Genomic DNA, 16,516 nt, shown 5'->3' with positions numbered 1-16,516 from the left:
CACATCTTTCCCTCCCTCCCTCTTTCTGCTTTCCGCAGGGATCACTCCCTACGCAACTCCCTTGTCCACTCGTTCCCCCCCCCCCCCCATTCCTTCCCACCGATCTCCCTCCTGGCACTTATCCTTGTAAGCGGAACAAGTGCTACACCTGCCCTTACACTTCCTCCCTCACCACCATTCAGGGCCCCAGACTGTCCTTCCAGGTGAGGTGACACTTCATCTGTGAGTCGGCTGGTGTGGTATACTGTGTCTGGTGCTCCAGGTGTGGCCTTTTATATGTTGGTGAGACCTGACGCAGACTGGGAGACCGTTTCGCTGAATACCTACGCTTGGTCCGCCAGAGAAAGCAGGACCTCCCAGTGGCCACACATTTAAATTCTATGTCCCATTCCCATTCTGATGTGTTATCCATGGCCTCCTCTACTGTCAAGATGAAGCCACACTCAGGTTGGAGGAACAACATCTTATATACCGACTGGGTAGCCTCCAACCTGATGGCATGAACATTGACTTCTCTAACTTCCGTTAATGCCCCTCCTCCCCTTCTTACCCCATCACTGACATATTTAGTTGTTTGCCTGTTCTCCATCTCCTTCTGGTGCTTCTCCCCCCCCCCCCCCATCTTTCTCCTGAGGCCTCCTGTCACACGATCCTTTCCCTTCTGTATCACTTTCGCCAATCACCTTTCCAGCTCTTAGCTTCATCCCACCCCCTCCAGTCTTCTCCTATCATTTCACATTTCCCCCTCCCCCCCCCACTACTTTCAAATCTCATACTATCTTTCCTTTCAGTTAGTCCTGACGAAGGGTCTTGGCCCGAAATGTCGACAGTGCTTCTCCTTATAGATGCTGCCTGGCCTGCTGTGTTCCACCAGCATTTTGTATGTGTGGTTTGAATTTCCAGCATCTGCAGATTTCCTTGTGTTAGATCATTTTGTGATGTCTTTATCAAAATCGGCTTTATTGTCACTGTCTTATACAATGTGAAACATAGAAATCTACAGCATATTACAGGCATTGCGGCCCACAACATTGTGTCAACCATGTAACCTACTCTACAAGATTCCTAGAATTTCCCTACTGCATAGCCTTCTGTTTTTCTGAGCTCCATCTACCTATCTAAGAGTCTGTAAAACACCCTATTGTATCCGTCTCTACCACCTTCACTGGCAATGCATTCCACGCACCCACCACTCTCTGTGTGGAAAAACTTACCCCTAACATCCCTGACTTGAAACAACTGAAATTGTTTCGTGAGCATGCGAGGGCACGGTTTTAAAGTGCTTGGAAATAGGTACAGAGGAGATGTCAGGGGTACGTTTTTTACGCAGAGAATGGTGAGTGCGTGGAATGGGCTGCCAGCGATGGTGGTGGAGGTGGATAAGAGACTCTTGGATAGGTACATGGAGCTTAGAAAAATAGAGGGTTATGGGTAACCCTAGGTAATTTCAAAAGTAAGTACGTGTTCAGCACAGCTTTGTGGGCCAAAGGGCCTGTATTGAGCTGTAGGTTTTCTATGTTTTTAAATTAGTTGTTTCGCAGAAAGAGTATAGTGCAAAGTCATTAAAATAACTATATATTACAAACTAAATGAATAGTGAAAAAAATGCAGGTAATATTCATGGGTTTATGGTCTGTTGGCGGAGGAGAAGAAGCTGTTGCTAAATCATTGACTGTGGGTCTTCAGGCTCCTGTACCTCCTCTCTGATGGTAGCAACAAGAAGAAGGGTTGCCCCAGATGTTGAGTGTCCTTAAGGAGGATGCCATCTTTTTGAGGCACTGCTATGGTGGGGAGGGTTGTGTTGTGATGGAACTGGATGAATTAACAACCCTTTGTAGTCGCTTGTGATCCTGTGCATTGGAGCCTCCAGACCAGGCTGTGATGCAGCCAATCAGAATGTTCTCCACCATACATCATCAAAAATTGCCAGACACTTTGGTGACATACGAAATCTTCTCAAACTCTAAACCACGTGGATCCAGGGTCACTGAATCCAGGCAGCTTCCCTTACAACATAGCATCTTGGTGAGATGCATTGTGTTTGCATGGCAATCCTGTGGGCGTCGTTACTGCTAAAAGCTTTTTATTCTAGATTTATTTGATTTTGGAACAATAAACCAATGACGCATTCATAAATTCTGTTGTGGAATTTAAAATTTACAACTCCAGTTTCCAGGCCTCTAGGTTATCAGCCCAGTAAAATAACCAGACTTTGTGTGTTCAGCAATGTTGGAGTGCCAGCTGTGCTTGTTTCAGGCTTAATTAATCTTCTCTCAGACTGGCATTTTTCTTAGCCATCTGCTGAAATCAGAAGATGGTGAGTCAGCATCCCATATTGCCACCTACTGTGTTTTTTTTTGTGCCCTTAGCAAGGCCAATTTCTCTCAAAATTATTTTTAAGTTAGTCGTTGCCCTTTGCACGAGCTTGTAATGGAATCAGGTGCCTGGAACCCAAGGTATCAGCAAACAAGACTCCAGGTGGTACAGAACAGTTCAGTATTTAGCTAACTGAGTGTACACTTCCAGCAGATAAAATCACTTTTCCTCTTTTTCTTTCGAACAGGTTAGGCTCGAAGTGCCATGCCAACATCTCTCATTGTTCCTTTCTATGCAAGAGTAGGTTCAAAGTCATGAATGACTGTTTTATTCTAGCCCTGCAGAATGAGCCTCTTCACTGCATAAACAACTCCTTCCTTGCAGCTGAATATAGCCACGGGGTTGTGTGTACCCAGGTGACCTTGGCAACTGTCGAAGAGAGTGCAGATTGGTTTTCTCAGTAAGTTCTGTGATAAAGTGTAACCATTAATTATTCCCTTGGAACGGAGATACCTGGAAATTGGAATGCAGCAGTAAACACAAACGTTGTTTGAGCAGATCACGATATGGCTCTCTGCTCTTGCATTTACTGCCTGCCGTCTTTTCGCCGTCGAAGTTAATGGGTGGATAATCCGAGAAGTGGAAAAGCAGTGAACTGCCATACGGAAAGGATTTCAATTAATTGCCGTTTAATATCCTCAGTTTTTCTCAAATGCTCTTCAGCCAATGAATTACTTTTGAAGTATAATGTAGGCAGAATGTACAACTTCCTGAATCAGTAACAAGTAAGTTTAATGATTAGAAAGTGACCTACTGCTTGGGTTGAATTTCTGATGTGTATACCTGGTAAGATTGACAACACAAAGTTCAGATAGTTTCTGTGGAAAAGAACACCATTGACATTTCGGGCTGAGACCTTTCATCAGGACTGGAGAGGAAGGGGGACTAAGAAGGTGAGGGGGTGGTCGTTCCTTTCCACTCCTGGTGAAGGGTCTCAGCCTAAAGCATTGACTGTTGGTTCCTCTCCACAGCTGCTGCCTGACTCGCTGAGTTCCTCCAGCATTTTATATGTGTTGCTCTGGATTTCTGGCATCTTGTGTCCAGATAGATGGCCCAAAAATTAATCTCCAAATAATGGTATCACTTAGTCATGCCAGTAGGTTTGTATTCTGCCTTCATTTTTTTTCCTTCCATTTTGATTGTATGTTTTGTGCTATTGAACAGGTTGAATTTCTTGGCAGCTTATTTCATGGGGTTGCAATGAAAAATGAAGACTGTGCTTCCCTCCTTATGGAAAATAAAACAGCATCTCACGGACTGCATTTATTTTATCCTCACAATGTATTTGCCGGCTGGTGGTGTAGTGGCACCTGCATGGGACTTTGAGGTTAGTGGTCCCGGGTTCAGATACTGCTGGCTCCTTGCACACTTTCCGTCTGTGCTGCTAGCAATTTGGCCTTGTAAAAAGAAAAAGAGAAATGCTAAAGAAATGGCAAGGTTGCTGCCCCGTGTGCCACAAGGCACAGGGAGAAACAAAACAATGTATTACTACAGTGTGCAAAAAGACAAACGGGTAACTTCCTGTCTTCCCTCACTCAATATTTTGTTACTGATCTACAGTACTGTGCAATACTCTTAGGTACCCTAGTTAAAAACATGCGTCTAAGAGTTCTGCAAAGTACTGTATCTCAAAGGGATCGCATCTCAAATTTAATTCAGTCTACCTGTTAGTGAATCTTTGCGTCTTGCGCTCTCCTCGTTAACCGTTTCATGCCTCTGTATAACTAATCCATCAGGTTTAGCGACAGTCACCAAGTAGTAGTCAGATGAAAAGGAAGAGAGTGAGCATTACATCATCTGGTGTATACTCAGAAAGGCTGTGATATCAGACTCCGGGAATCTCGAAACTCAATTTGTCTTTGTTTTTGCTCATTTCAGCTTTGAGGGAGGATGTAGACGAAGGGTCTCGGCTTGAAACGTCGACTGTACTTTTTTTCCATAGATGTGACCTGGCCTGCTGAGTTCCTCCGGCATTTTGTGTGTGTTGCTTGTAGACATGCCATTTGTTGTAGACTATGTTTGGGAAGGGCTCTGCCCTGTGGCCTGTTACTGAAAGTCACTGCAATGTTATTTATGGCATAGAAGCTATTCAGGTGCTGTTAGTTATGTTAGTTACGTGAGGCAACTTGAAGCCCGACCATAAACATGGCAAAGTGTGGGAGTGCGCAGAGTTTCATCAGGTTGTACATTTCAGTACAGTACAGTGCCTGTTCAGGACCCCAGAAAAGAAGCAAGGCATAATTCAGAGAGAACAGGAAGCACGATTGCTGTATCATGTACTGCATCATGTCATTAGGTACCATGGGCCATAACCCTTGGAGCTTGAGCCAGTAATGCGGGAAATTCAAAAACCAAGTGCCCATTTGGAAACAGTGCAGCCCATGCCTTCATCACACAAATACTCAGTGATCACATTATTAGGTACAGGAGCACGTGGAGGCTTTAGAGAGGGTTCGGAGAGGTTTACTGGGAAGCTCTCTGGATCACAGCGTATGAGCTATAAGGAGAGGTTGTTAATGTCGGTATAGATGGGGAAACACAGCTGGAATCAACTTAGCAGGGTTGAAATATTGAATACTAAAGGCCATAGATTTAACGTGAGAGGTAAGAAGTTTAAAGGGGATGTGTGGGGCAGTTGTACTTTAGGCATAGATTGTTAGATGCCTAGAAAACTCTGCCAGTGGTAGTAGTGGAAACAGACACAATAATGGTATTCAAGAAGCTTTTAGATAGGAAGATGAATGTGCAAGGAATGGAAGGATATGGCTCATTTGCGGGCAGGAGATTTAGTTTAATTTGGCATCGTGCTTAACACAGACATGGAGGGCCGAAGCCCTTATTCCTGTGTGGTACTATGTTGTTCTATGTAATTTCATGGCATACACGCAGGAGCCACCTCATTCGATACTTCCTGTACCTGGATGTATGTCTGTGGTCTTCTGCTGCTGTAGCCCAAGGTTCGATTGTGCTGTGGGTTCAGCAATGCTCAACCAAACACCACTGTGGTTATGTGTGGGCAATTCTGCTGTCACCTTCCTATTAGCTTGAACCAGCCTGGCCATTCTCCTCTGACCTCTCTCATTAACAAGGCATTTTCAGCACAGAAATGCCGCTCACAAGATTTTGTTTTTTGTGTAAACCATTTATCTGTAAACTCGAGACTGTTGTGCATGAAACTCTCAGGAGTTCAGCAGTTTCTGAGATCTTCGAGCCCCTCAACAATAATTCTGCAGTCAAAGTCACTTAGATCACATTTCTTCCCCATTCTGATGTTTGTCTGAACAACAATTGAACCTCTTGACCATGCTTGCTGGCGTTTATGCATTGAGTTGCTGCCACTTGACTGGATGATTATAGATTTGTATTAACAAGCAGGCGTACCTAACAGTGGCCACTGAGTTTATAGCTGGCTAACTGAGAGACCGATACTGTCTGCTGAAAGCAGGTGGGCATTGAAAGACTTTGATTTAAAAAAAAGTAATCCTGCAGTACTGTGAATCACTTTGTGTGAAAGTAAGTTGGGGATCAGTTGTTGATTCTCTGGCTGAACACTGTAATAGAACATAGAAATCTATAGCACATTACAGGCCCTTCAGCCCACAATGTTGTGCTAACCATATCACCTATTCTGGAAACTGCCCAGAACTACCCTACTGCATAGTCCTCTTTTTTTTTTCTAAGCTCCATGTACCTATCTAAGAGTCTCTTAAAAGACCTTATTGTATCCGCTTCTATCACCCACCGCGGTGCAGTCCACACATTCACCACTCTCTGTGACATCTCCTCTGTACCTACTTCCAAGCACCTTAAAACTATGTCCCCTTGAGGTAGCCATTTCAGCCCTGGGAAACGGTCTCTGGCTGTCCATGCAATCATGTCTATCAGGTCACTTCTCATCTTCCATCGCTCCAAGGAGAAAAGGTCAAGTGCACTCAACCTATTCTCATTCGGCATGCTCCCCAATCCAGGCAACATCCTTGTAAATCTCCTCTGCACCCTTTCTATGGTTTCCACACCTCCCTGTAGTGAGGTGACCAGAACTGAACACATTCCTCGAAGTGGGGTCTGAAATGCACTGAAAACTGAACTTACAAAAGGAACAATGCTCCCAGTAAGTCAACAAGGGTAATATTTATTAACATGGCACCCTTCACAACCTCAGGGCATCCCGAAGTGCTCTGCAGATAGTCATCACTGATTTTAGCTCGATTCTGATTGATGGTCTGATTCTGATGGCAAAAGAGATTTGGGTTGTCTAAAAATGGGTCCTGCAGTGCCTAGATCAACAATTGGATGTGTGGTCATTAGAAGTGTGAAGCTACCCCCTTGGCCAACCAGCATAATGTTGAGCTGTTTAGCAATGGGAATGCTGCTCTTCCAAACAGAAAACAACCTCCATTATTTTATACAATTGAATGTAAGAATACAGTATTGTGAAATATTCATTTCATCCTTGGTTGTTTCTGGTGTAGAAATTGTGCTACAACGTAATTTAGTAATTGGCCTCTGGTTAAGACTTTGCCCAGCAGAACATCCTTGTGTAATCTGACCCTGCCTGAACACTGCCCTTGGAGAGTGAGTAAGGACACCGCGTTGTTGTCAAGGGCATGCACACACAAAAAGCTAGAGGAACTCAGCAGGTCAAGCAGCATCTATGAAATGAATAAACAGTCGACATTTGCAGCCGAAACCTTTCTTCGGGACTAGAAGGGAAGGGGGTAGATGCCTGAATAAAGAAGTGGGGGGAGGCTAGCTGGGAGGTGATAGGTGACGCCAGGTGGGTGGGATAAGTAAAGGGCTGGTGAGGAAGGAATCTGATAGAGGAGATTGGACCTTGGGAGAAAGAGCAGGAGGAGGGGACCCAGAAGTGGGTGATAGGCAATTGAGAAAGGACCAGAGTGGGAAATAGAAGAAGAGGGGAGGGACAGGGAGTAGATTTTTATTACTGGAAGGAGAAATCTATATTCATGCCATCAGATTGGAGACTATCCAGGCGAAATATAGCGTGTTGCTCCTCCATCCAAGGGTGGTCTTTACCAACGTAGAAGAGGCCACATCAGGAGCACTGGACACAGTAGACGACCCCAGCAGATTTGCCAGTTGCTTCACCCGAACTGTTTGGGCCTTGAATGGGGGTGAATGGGCAAGAGTAGTACTTGGCCATTTGCAGGGATTAGTGGGGACTCGTAGGGGGTTTCATCCCTGCAGAAAATGGAGGGGGCGAGATTAAGTTATGTTTGGGTGGTGGGATCCCTTTGGAGGTGGCGTAGGCTGCAGAAGGTGATGTGTTGTGTGCGGATGCTCATGGGGTAATAGGTAAGGACAAGAGAAATGCTATCACTGTTAAGATAGCGGGATGATAGCATGAGTGCGGATGTTCCGGAAATGGAGGAGATGCGGGTGAAGGCAGCATCAATGGTGGAGGAACGGAAACCCTGTTCTTTGAAGAAGGAGAACCTCAGCCGGCTCGACCTCAGCGATCCTCACTCCTCCTCAAACCTGTAAAGCAGATATTTCTGGTGGCAAAAGGTTTTAACTCTGATTCATGTTCCTGTTCTGACACGTTGGTCCGTGGCCTCTGTGTGCCACGAAAAGGCACTTTGAGGGTGGAGGAGCAACAGTTTGTATTCTGTCTGGATAGCTTCCACCTTGATGGCATGAATATCGATTTCTCTTTCTGGTTAAAAAAAAAAGATTCCCTTCCTCACTCTGATCCCTTACCTCTTCTCACTTGCCTGTTAGCTCCCCCTGGATTCCCCCCTCCCCTTCCCTTTCCTCCTATAGTCCATGCTCTCTCCTATCAGATATCTTCCTCTCCAGCCCTTTACCTTTTCTATCCACTTGGCTTTGCCCATCGCCTTCTTGCTATCCTCATTCCACTTGTCCCACCTCTTTGTTCTGGCATCTTCCCCCTTCCTTGCCAGCCCTGAAGAAGGGTTTCGGCCGGAAACACAAATTGTTTGTTCATTTCCATCGATGCTGCCTGACCTGCTGAGATCCTCTGGAATCTTGTGTGTGTTGCTCTGGATTATCAGCCTCTGCAGAATCTCTTGTGTTCGCAAAGTGCATACATTAATTCCTATGTAAATAAGCCTAGATCCATTTCCGTAAGAAGTGTGGAGGAACTCTAACACGAGGAAATCTGCAGATGTTGGAAATCCAAAGCAACACACACACAATGCTGGAGGAACTCAGCAGGCCAGGCAGCATCTACGGAAAAGAGTAAACAGTAGATGTTTCGGGCCGAGACCCTTCATCAGGACTCAGAGGAAACTCTGTAGTATTATTTTACTAATAACATTGTTTTCTAGAAAGTCACCTTCTGGCAGGTTTGAGAGTGATGGAACAGTGTTTGGCCCGATTGTGTCTTTGTCTGCTCTGCCTAGGCAGTTGCATCATTAAATGTCATTACCTGTTTTATTCAAATTAGATTAAACACCGTGTTGTTCAGAACAACTCTTTATCTACCATTTCAGTTATCTTTCATCATTCATTGTGTTTGGAATATCTACAGAGGTGTTGTTTGTTTGAGTGTAAAGTTATACTGAGTGGAAAACATTTACTACCTGGACCTCCTTCATAAAGAGGTAGTGAAATAATAACATCACACAAGATATCAAACAACACCCATAACAGCTATTTCAATAAAGTATGGGTCTATTTTTGTCAAGCTCATGTTGGGTAGAATTTTTTTGTATTCTAGGGGAGAACGTAAAAACATCTTAGGCAGACTCCAGCATAATTTGGCACTCATTAACAAATCGACTCTCAGGTTGAGTTGACTTATACCAATGTTTCTCAGTGCCTCACGTTGCAGTTTTCCAAGTTTGGATGAGACCTAAGCAAGTGGATCTGATGGCATTGGAAACCAGTTTTGGAATTAGTTGGCTTATCAGCAACCTGAGTTTTTAATCCTCTTTATTTATAATATCACTAACTGTCACAAAAGAGGCAGAATTTGATGGGATGTTTAGGGTGAAATGGAGTGAGGGCAATGTCTGTGGTATCCCAGTGTTGGCGGACGTTGTAGCTTAGAATGAGGTATCAACAGTGACGAGTGAATACTAATTAAGTGTGCAGTGGACTGTCAGAGATGAGAGATTGAGTCCAAGGAAGCTGCATTAATGTCACACAACTGCCTAGCTAATAGAGGTCTGGAAGAGAAGACAATTACAGACTGCCAAGAATGTCTTGGACCGTTAATCTCTGCATAATCAATCTGCTGGTAGTTTAGGTATGTTGGTGGTTGGTGCTGAAAGTTATTAAGTTTAAATTTAATGTCACAGTCAAGTAGTCAAATCTCTGATAATCGCTAATCCAACTACTTGGAAATGCCTATCTGCGTATTTTTTATGGTGGGACCTAGTTTTACACCCTCACTGGGCCATCCCAGGAAACAGGAAAATTTATTGTTCTGCTGTGCACTATCTTCAAAAAAAGGTGAATTGTCTATGTTGGAATATTTTAGTTACAAATTTTATTATTCAAAAAATATGTTTGGCACCGTCAAAGTCTTTGTTGTTCTAGATTTACAGAAGTTTATTCCATGAATTTGGTACTTATATTTTGAGATAAAGCGTAGATAGTTTACAATGACCAATTAACCTACCAACCATTGCATCTTTGAACTGTGGGAGGAAACCGGAGCACCCAGAGGAAACTCGAGTGGTCATGTGGCGAACACGCAACCTCCTGAGAGGCAGGAAATGAACGCTGGCCGCCTGTAATGTGAGGTGTTGTGCTAACCACTACACTATTGTGCTGCCCAACAGGGAAAACAAAGCTAAGAGCTGTATTAGAGGCTGCAAAACCTGTACCAGTGGTAGCAATTGAGTGGAAGAGTGTGCTGGGGAATGTGGAAGACTAAAAGCAAACTGGGCTCTGGGGTCAAGCTGCATCAAGTCAACAATTCCTTTGCTTCCACAATGCTGCCTGACCTGCTGAGTTCTTCCAGCATTTTGTGTGTGCATGCATTAAAAACATCTGTAGAATCTCTTCTGTTTTATAGTTTGTTTTTGCACCTGATTCCATTATCTGCAGTCTCTTGTGCCCTGACTAGGAGATCCATTTTCAATAAAAGTGCAGGTCTCTGAAACAGTGATAGGCTTCAATAATGAAAATAGACATTTAGTATACATAAATTTTGAAAATAAGGAAGTATAGCAGCTCAAAATAAAATGTACTCTGGTGAGAACAAGGGGAGAAATATCTGTCAAGTACTCCTTAGGGCCACCTGCTGGCATGAATATGTAATTGCACACCATTAACAAGACTTGTATGTGGCACCCAGGACTGAATGTGTGATTTTTAAAAGAGGGGGAGATTAGCCTTATTTGTCACTTTAAGCATACAATAAAATGCTTCATTTCTGATCTGATGATATGCTAGGAGCAGCCAGCAAGTGTCACATGCTTCTGGCACCATCATAGCCTACCCACAACTTGCTACCCCTATTCTTTGGAATTGGTGAGGAAACCCATGTCGTTTTTACTGGGTGTACGTACAAACTCCCACAAACAGTGGTGAGAATTAAACCCGGGTGAAGCGTTACATTATCAGTTAGAGCTGCTGCGCCACTCGCAAGGAGTTCTCTGCTAAAGGAGTTTTCACTGGAGTGTACCACATGGAAAAGAACATCAGCAGCCTGCTATTGTGTAGCACGTGGAGAAGTAAGACTGAGTGGCCAAGCAGAATGAGGGCGTAGGCGTGCAGCTCGTCTGCTGTCACTCATCGGCTGATGCTTTTGCTTTGTAAATTGAAATTCAATATATTGAGCTAAGCTTTGAGTAAAGTAGGTGTTTGTGAATCTATTGTCATTGAAGTCAGTGGATTAAAATTGAAAGTGACTCAAAGTGGTTTGAAAATTCCATTATGCATTTCTTAGTATTACACTTTCTCTCTGTCTATCCAACTATAGCGATGACAACATCCAAAATGGAGTGATGTGTTACACTAGCCATGCATTAGTTGACGTGGTGCTGCCAGAACAGATTAAGAGCATTCAGTACTGATGACACTTGGCTTCAACGTCCTTGGGCTTGAGTTATCTCTCAGCAGCTCCTTCAGCCAACTGCCCATACGTGCATCAGATGAAGGACTGTCTTGTCTGTGAAGCTACCTCAGGTGCCCATTGTCTGGGCTCACATAAGAAGTAGTTAATTGAGGAGATATTTAGCAACTATTGAGTTTATGGAATTGGATATCAGCAGCATGTGCTTATGTCCTGAATTTTGATGGTCTAATGGGAGTTAAGCATGGAATTGGTGTAAGGTGATGTCTTACTATGATACCTGATACCTGACTTGGCACCATAGTAATTCTGGTCTTTAACGAGGCACCTGTTATCCTAATAACCATGGTCACTAAAGTGTGGAGAGGGGTGATTAAATGTTAATACCCACAAGAAAAGCAATCCAATTGCAGCATAATCAATTCCACTTCTCGAGGCTTCAGATGTTGCAAACAACCCACGCTTCAGGTGAAATGTCAAAATTCTTAACAAAAAAAAAATCACCTGCTCTTGGAGCCCAATGTTGAAAGTGCACTACTTCTTCAAGTGAAATTATTTGTCTTGCATGCAGACTGTTCATGAGGCTGGTTTTACGCAAACAAGCTTTGATCTTTTCCACAGGTGAGGGAGGACTGTTAGCTGTGCATCTTCTCTGTGGCTTCTGTTCTTGCTGAATTAGTTAATTCAGTAACCTTGTTATTAGCTTGAGAAGCAAAGAACATGTGGTATGATGTGAAGGAAGGGTGGGAGGCAGGTGGTGCATTAGAATAAAAATTCAGTAAGAGATTCCCTCAAATCTGGCAAAATTTAATAGCAAGACCCGAATAGCATTGTTTTTTTTTTCCATTTCTGGCTGCATGGAGTTAAATTGAAAGGAGTTTTTCAATGTTGATTGCACAGTATTCGATTCCATTTGCAATTCTCAGTGAATGAAGTGGACTATACCTGCTCGAGGCAAGATCTAGACCACATCTATGCTGGTGTGATAAGTGACAAGTAATAAACTGTGGCATAAAAGTGCCAGACAATGACCAGCTCTAAAAAGAGAGAATCTAATCATGCATTCACTCAGTGGTTTTACTATTGTGCTGTCCCCCACCCTGGTGTTGTCTATTGACCAAAATATCATATGGACCGGCCACACAAATACTGCCATCAGCAAGTAACTCAGCTCTTGACACTTCAAACTCCTTTCGCTATCTCCAAGGCAATAGAAATACATTCCAGTTACTTGGATGATTGCAGCATAAATAACTCTCAAGATGTTCAACACTGTCTAGGACAAAGCAGCCACTTGATTATCACTCTATCCACCACTCTAAGCATTTATTCTGTCCATCACAAGGGCTCAATACTTTCAGAATACATCACTTGCAAAATAATACTGCCAACTATTCACCCTCACTATTCTGACAATGACTTCAAAACCATGACCTCTGTCACGAAGGACGGCACGAGCAAAAAGTTCATCGGAACACCACCACCTTCTGGTTCCAAAAGACATGAAATCAAACGAATGGGAACAGAAATAGGCCATTTGGCCCATCAAGTCTGCTCTGCATGGGGTTCCCCTCCATGCCCCTATCATTCTGACCAGGAAATACTTTTTCCATTTTCTTTATGTCATTGCTCCTAGATCATGGAACTCCCTGCTCAACAATACTCTGGGAGTATCATCACCACAGAGACTGCAGTGGTTCAAGAACATAGTTCATTGCTGCCTTTTTGTACTGTGTCGTGTAACACCATGGTCCTGAAAAACGTTGTCTCATTTTTACTATGTACTGTACAAAGCAGTTATGGTCGAAATGACAATAAAAGTCACTTCGACTTGACTTTGTCAGGGAGAAATAACTGGATTACCAACAACATCCAGATGCCCAGAATGGAAAAACCTCTCTAATTATAAGCATAGTTAACATTCATTAGAAGGGGAAACCAAGTTATTCTCACTACACCTTTGGAGAAGTGCATCTCAAGTGCCTTGGAGAAGTGCCTTGATGCAGCTCCCAGTTTAGCTTTTCTGAAAAAACAACAAAGATTATCAAGGGATCATCAACAAAGATTACTAGGGCCTGAAGACATAATTTGAGGATGGAGTTGATCCAGATAGCAATACTTTCAATAGTACCTCCAAGTAGGAATATGGAAAGCTGTTAAACATTATTATTCTGTAAACATGAATGGTAAAACCTATTTTAAACTTAATTGTAGGTTCTGTCTAGGTGTATACCTATATCTTTCTGCAGCACTGGATAATGCTGTTTTTCTCCAGTGATTTCTGATCACTGATATATGTTGTGAAATTTGTTGCTTTGAAACTACGTAAAAAAAAATTACTATAAGTTAGAAAGATAAATAGTGCCAGTACTTCATCCTTATTAGATATAGCTACTATTGGAATAACCCAAGCAGTGGTGTTGTTGTTACAGTAACTAGCATATTTTGTCTGGCCAGACTCAGACCACCTAATTTTCCCCTTAAAGCTGTTGGAACCCAATGAGGAACATGATGCACTGTTTCATTAGATGCTCTCTTTCTAAGCAGTCCAGTTCTATCACTAAACAATCTTGGCATTGAACTTTCCTATATTACAGCACTTTGTACATTTAACACATATAACATCCACTGGATGGTGTTCTATTAAATACACCGTTGTCATTACATCCGATAACATTAATTGCTCAACCATATCTTTCTGCTGAGCAGAGGTTGTAAAGTTAATTAGATCCCAGAAAGATGGTGCCCTTGGTTGCAGTGACCTCTCTGGTTCCAAACAAAGGTATAATTGTTTGTCTTTTGTGCGATCATGAGATGCTGCTGGATATTGAGAACATCGAGTTCTGCAGGTCTGTCCCACTGGCTTGATGTCTGTGGAGCTCAACTATTGCTCACTGTAATGCGGTCTGCCACAGCCACTCGGGGGGCGGGGGGGGGGGGGGGGGAAGCATCAGAGGTAGTGTGTGGAGGTGGTGCATAGTCCAACAGATGGTCCAAGTAGTTGTCTTGGATGTTTTTCTTATTCCCAGTCCCTGTTGGACATTGGTAATGTAGAATACTGCAAGTCTGGTTCACTTGTTAATTGGTGAGACTGGCAGTGGGGGAGCTGCGTAGCCTTGGTTGTTGCATAGACCTGCCTCTCATGCCATGGGGCCATCTGTTGCAGATACCCAGCGAAGAAGATGCTGGAGCTAGTGCGGGAGAGAGCTAGGAGTCTGTCCTGGGTTGGGAGCTGGCCCCTCTGTTGCTACTGTCCTTCCATTGGTGCTGCTCTCCAGTGTTCACTCAGTGGAGGATTACATGTGTCTGTGGCTGCACTAGTCACATGATGAGAACTGCTATATCATCAAACTACAGACCATGACACTCAAGGACTTGGGCTATATACAGTGGGTGTGTTGTTGGTATTGGGTCTTGCACCTTGTTCCCAGAGGAACGCTGTTTCATTTGACCGTCTTCATGTGTATGGTTGAATGACAATTAAACAAATTTGATTAGTCTACAAGCTAACAATTAATCTTAATCATTTTGCCAACCTAACAATTAATTGTAATTACCAGCATTTTGCGTGCGTGGCTTGAATTAATTGCACCTGTCCTGTAAGAATGAGGCAAGTTCCACCATTACAGGGTTAGAACCTCAACACTTTTTCTTGTATTAGCCACCTATATCCATTTGAAATTTCAGCTAGTTGCCTGATTTAAATGTGACACTTTCCTGATCAAACTAAATGTACTAGGAAATGACGGGAGAAAACTTTGTTTCAGATAGTTCATCATGGTTTGAGCTGTCCATTAACAGTATGTCCGGCTGATTCCTTGCTACTGCTGTGTCTTTGCAAAATAATCCAAAGTACAAAGTAAATTTAATGTCAAAAGTGTGTATATGTTACCATGTAACTACCCTGAGATTCATTTTCTTGCAGATATCTGCAGGAAAAAGGATGTATAATAGAACTTTATATAAAAAAAACTATATATAACCAGACTGACAGACAATTAGCATGCAAAAGATAAAGTTTTTTTTTAAATCAGCAAATGAAAATAATACTGATTTAATATGTTTTTCACATCTGTTTCATATTTTTGCAAAAAGCAAGAAGCAACTCGTGTTTCCTGCCACGTTTCCAGCACTTGTGCCCTTGGGGTTTCTTCAGCTTTGGCTTAAAGTTTTGTTCTGTCATGTCCAGGGATTTCATTGGGTTTATGGAACGTAGAATGTCGCAGCACAGTACAGGACCTTTAGCCCACAATGTTATGCTGACCTTTTAATCTACTCTAAGATCAGTCTGGTTGGTTGGCTGGCTGGTGGTGTAGTGGCATCAGCTCTGGACTTCAAGGCAGATGGTCCTGAGTTCAAACCCAGTTGGGTCGTAACCTGGGCAGCAGCAGTACCTATGCAGAAGAAAGGCCTGGCATTCTACTTCTGTATCTTGCCATGAAAACCATGTGGACCCTATGCTCCATGAGGTCACGAAGAGCTGGCTCGACTTAATGACCATACAGCAACAAAAGATCAATCTAACCCATCTTTCCTACATAACCCTCCATTTTTCTATCACCCATATGCCAATCTAAGAGTTTCTTAAATGCCACCAATGTATCCACCAGAGCAGAGCATTCCACGCACCCACCACTCTCTATATAATGAACGTGCCTCTGATATCCTGCCTATACTTGCCCCAATCACCTTGTAATTATGCCCTCTAATATTAGCCATTTTCACCCCAAGGAAAAGTCTTTGGCTGCCACTCAAAGTTCAAAGTAAATTCATCGAAGTACATACCTGTCACCATGTACAAATGAAGATTCATTTTCTTGTGGGCATACTCAGTAAATCTAATAACCATAATTGAATCAATGAAAGGCCACACTAACAGGTCGGACAACCGATGTGCAGAAGGCAACAAGCTGTGGATGGAAGGAACGGAAGAAAGAAATAATCCTTAAACGTGAGCCCATAGTAACTGTTCAGTGATGGGCGAGTTAAGTTATCCCCTTTGGTTCAAGAGCCTGATGATTGAGGAATCGTAACTGTTTCTGATCTTGGTGGTATGAATACTGAGTCTCCTGTACCTTCCTGATGGCATTATCAAGAAGAGAGCATGTCCTGGGTGATGGGGATCCCTGA

General features: G+C 43.2%; 1 protein-coding gene across 4 annotated transcripts in view; it reads left to right on the top strand.

The window, feature by feature from the left end:
• The window catches only part of arhgap18 (Rho GTPase activating protein 18), an 86,961-nt gene that overhangs the window by 12,934 nt on the left and 57,511 nt on the right, over positions 1-16,516 (top strand). The window contains exons 1-2 of one of the 4 annotated variants that reach the window (XM_059981547.1): positions 2,776-3,101; positions 3,541-3,703. The exons of 1 other annotated variant lie outside the window; for it this stretch is intronic. The gene's annotated coding sequence lies outside the window, so the exon portion shown is untranslated. Of the gene's footprint in view, positions 1-2,775; positions 3,102-3,540; positions 3,704-16,516 lie in introns of those variants that run through there. 2 more of the 4 variants (XM_059981548.1, XM_059981549.1) reach the window with 2 other exon arrangements.

This window comes from Hypanus sabinus, chromosome 10, assembly GCF_030144855.1.
Source record: "Hypanus sabinus isolate sHypSab1 chromosome 10, sHypSab1.hap1, whole genome shotgun sequence".
Classification (NCBI taxonomy): Eukaryota; Metazoa; Chordata; class Chondrichthyes; order Myliobatiformes; family Dasyatidae; genus Hypanus; species Hypanus sabinus.
Note: the sequence above shows the minus strand (reverse complement) of the source record. Positions and strands in the feature narration are given on the sequence as shown.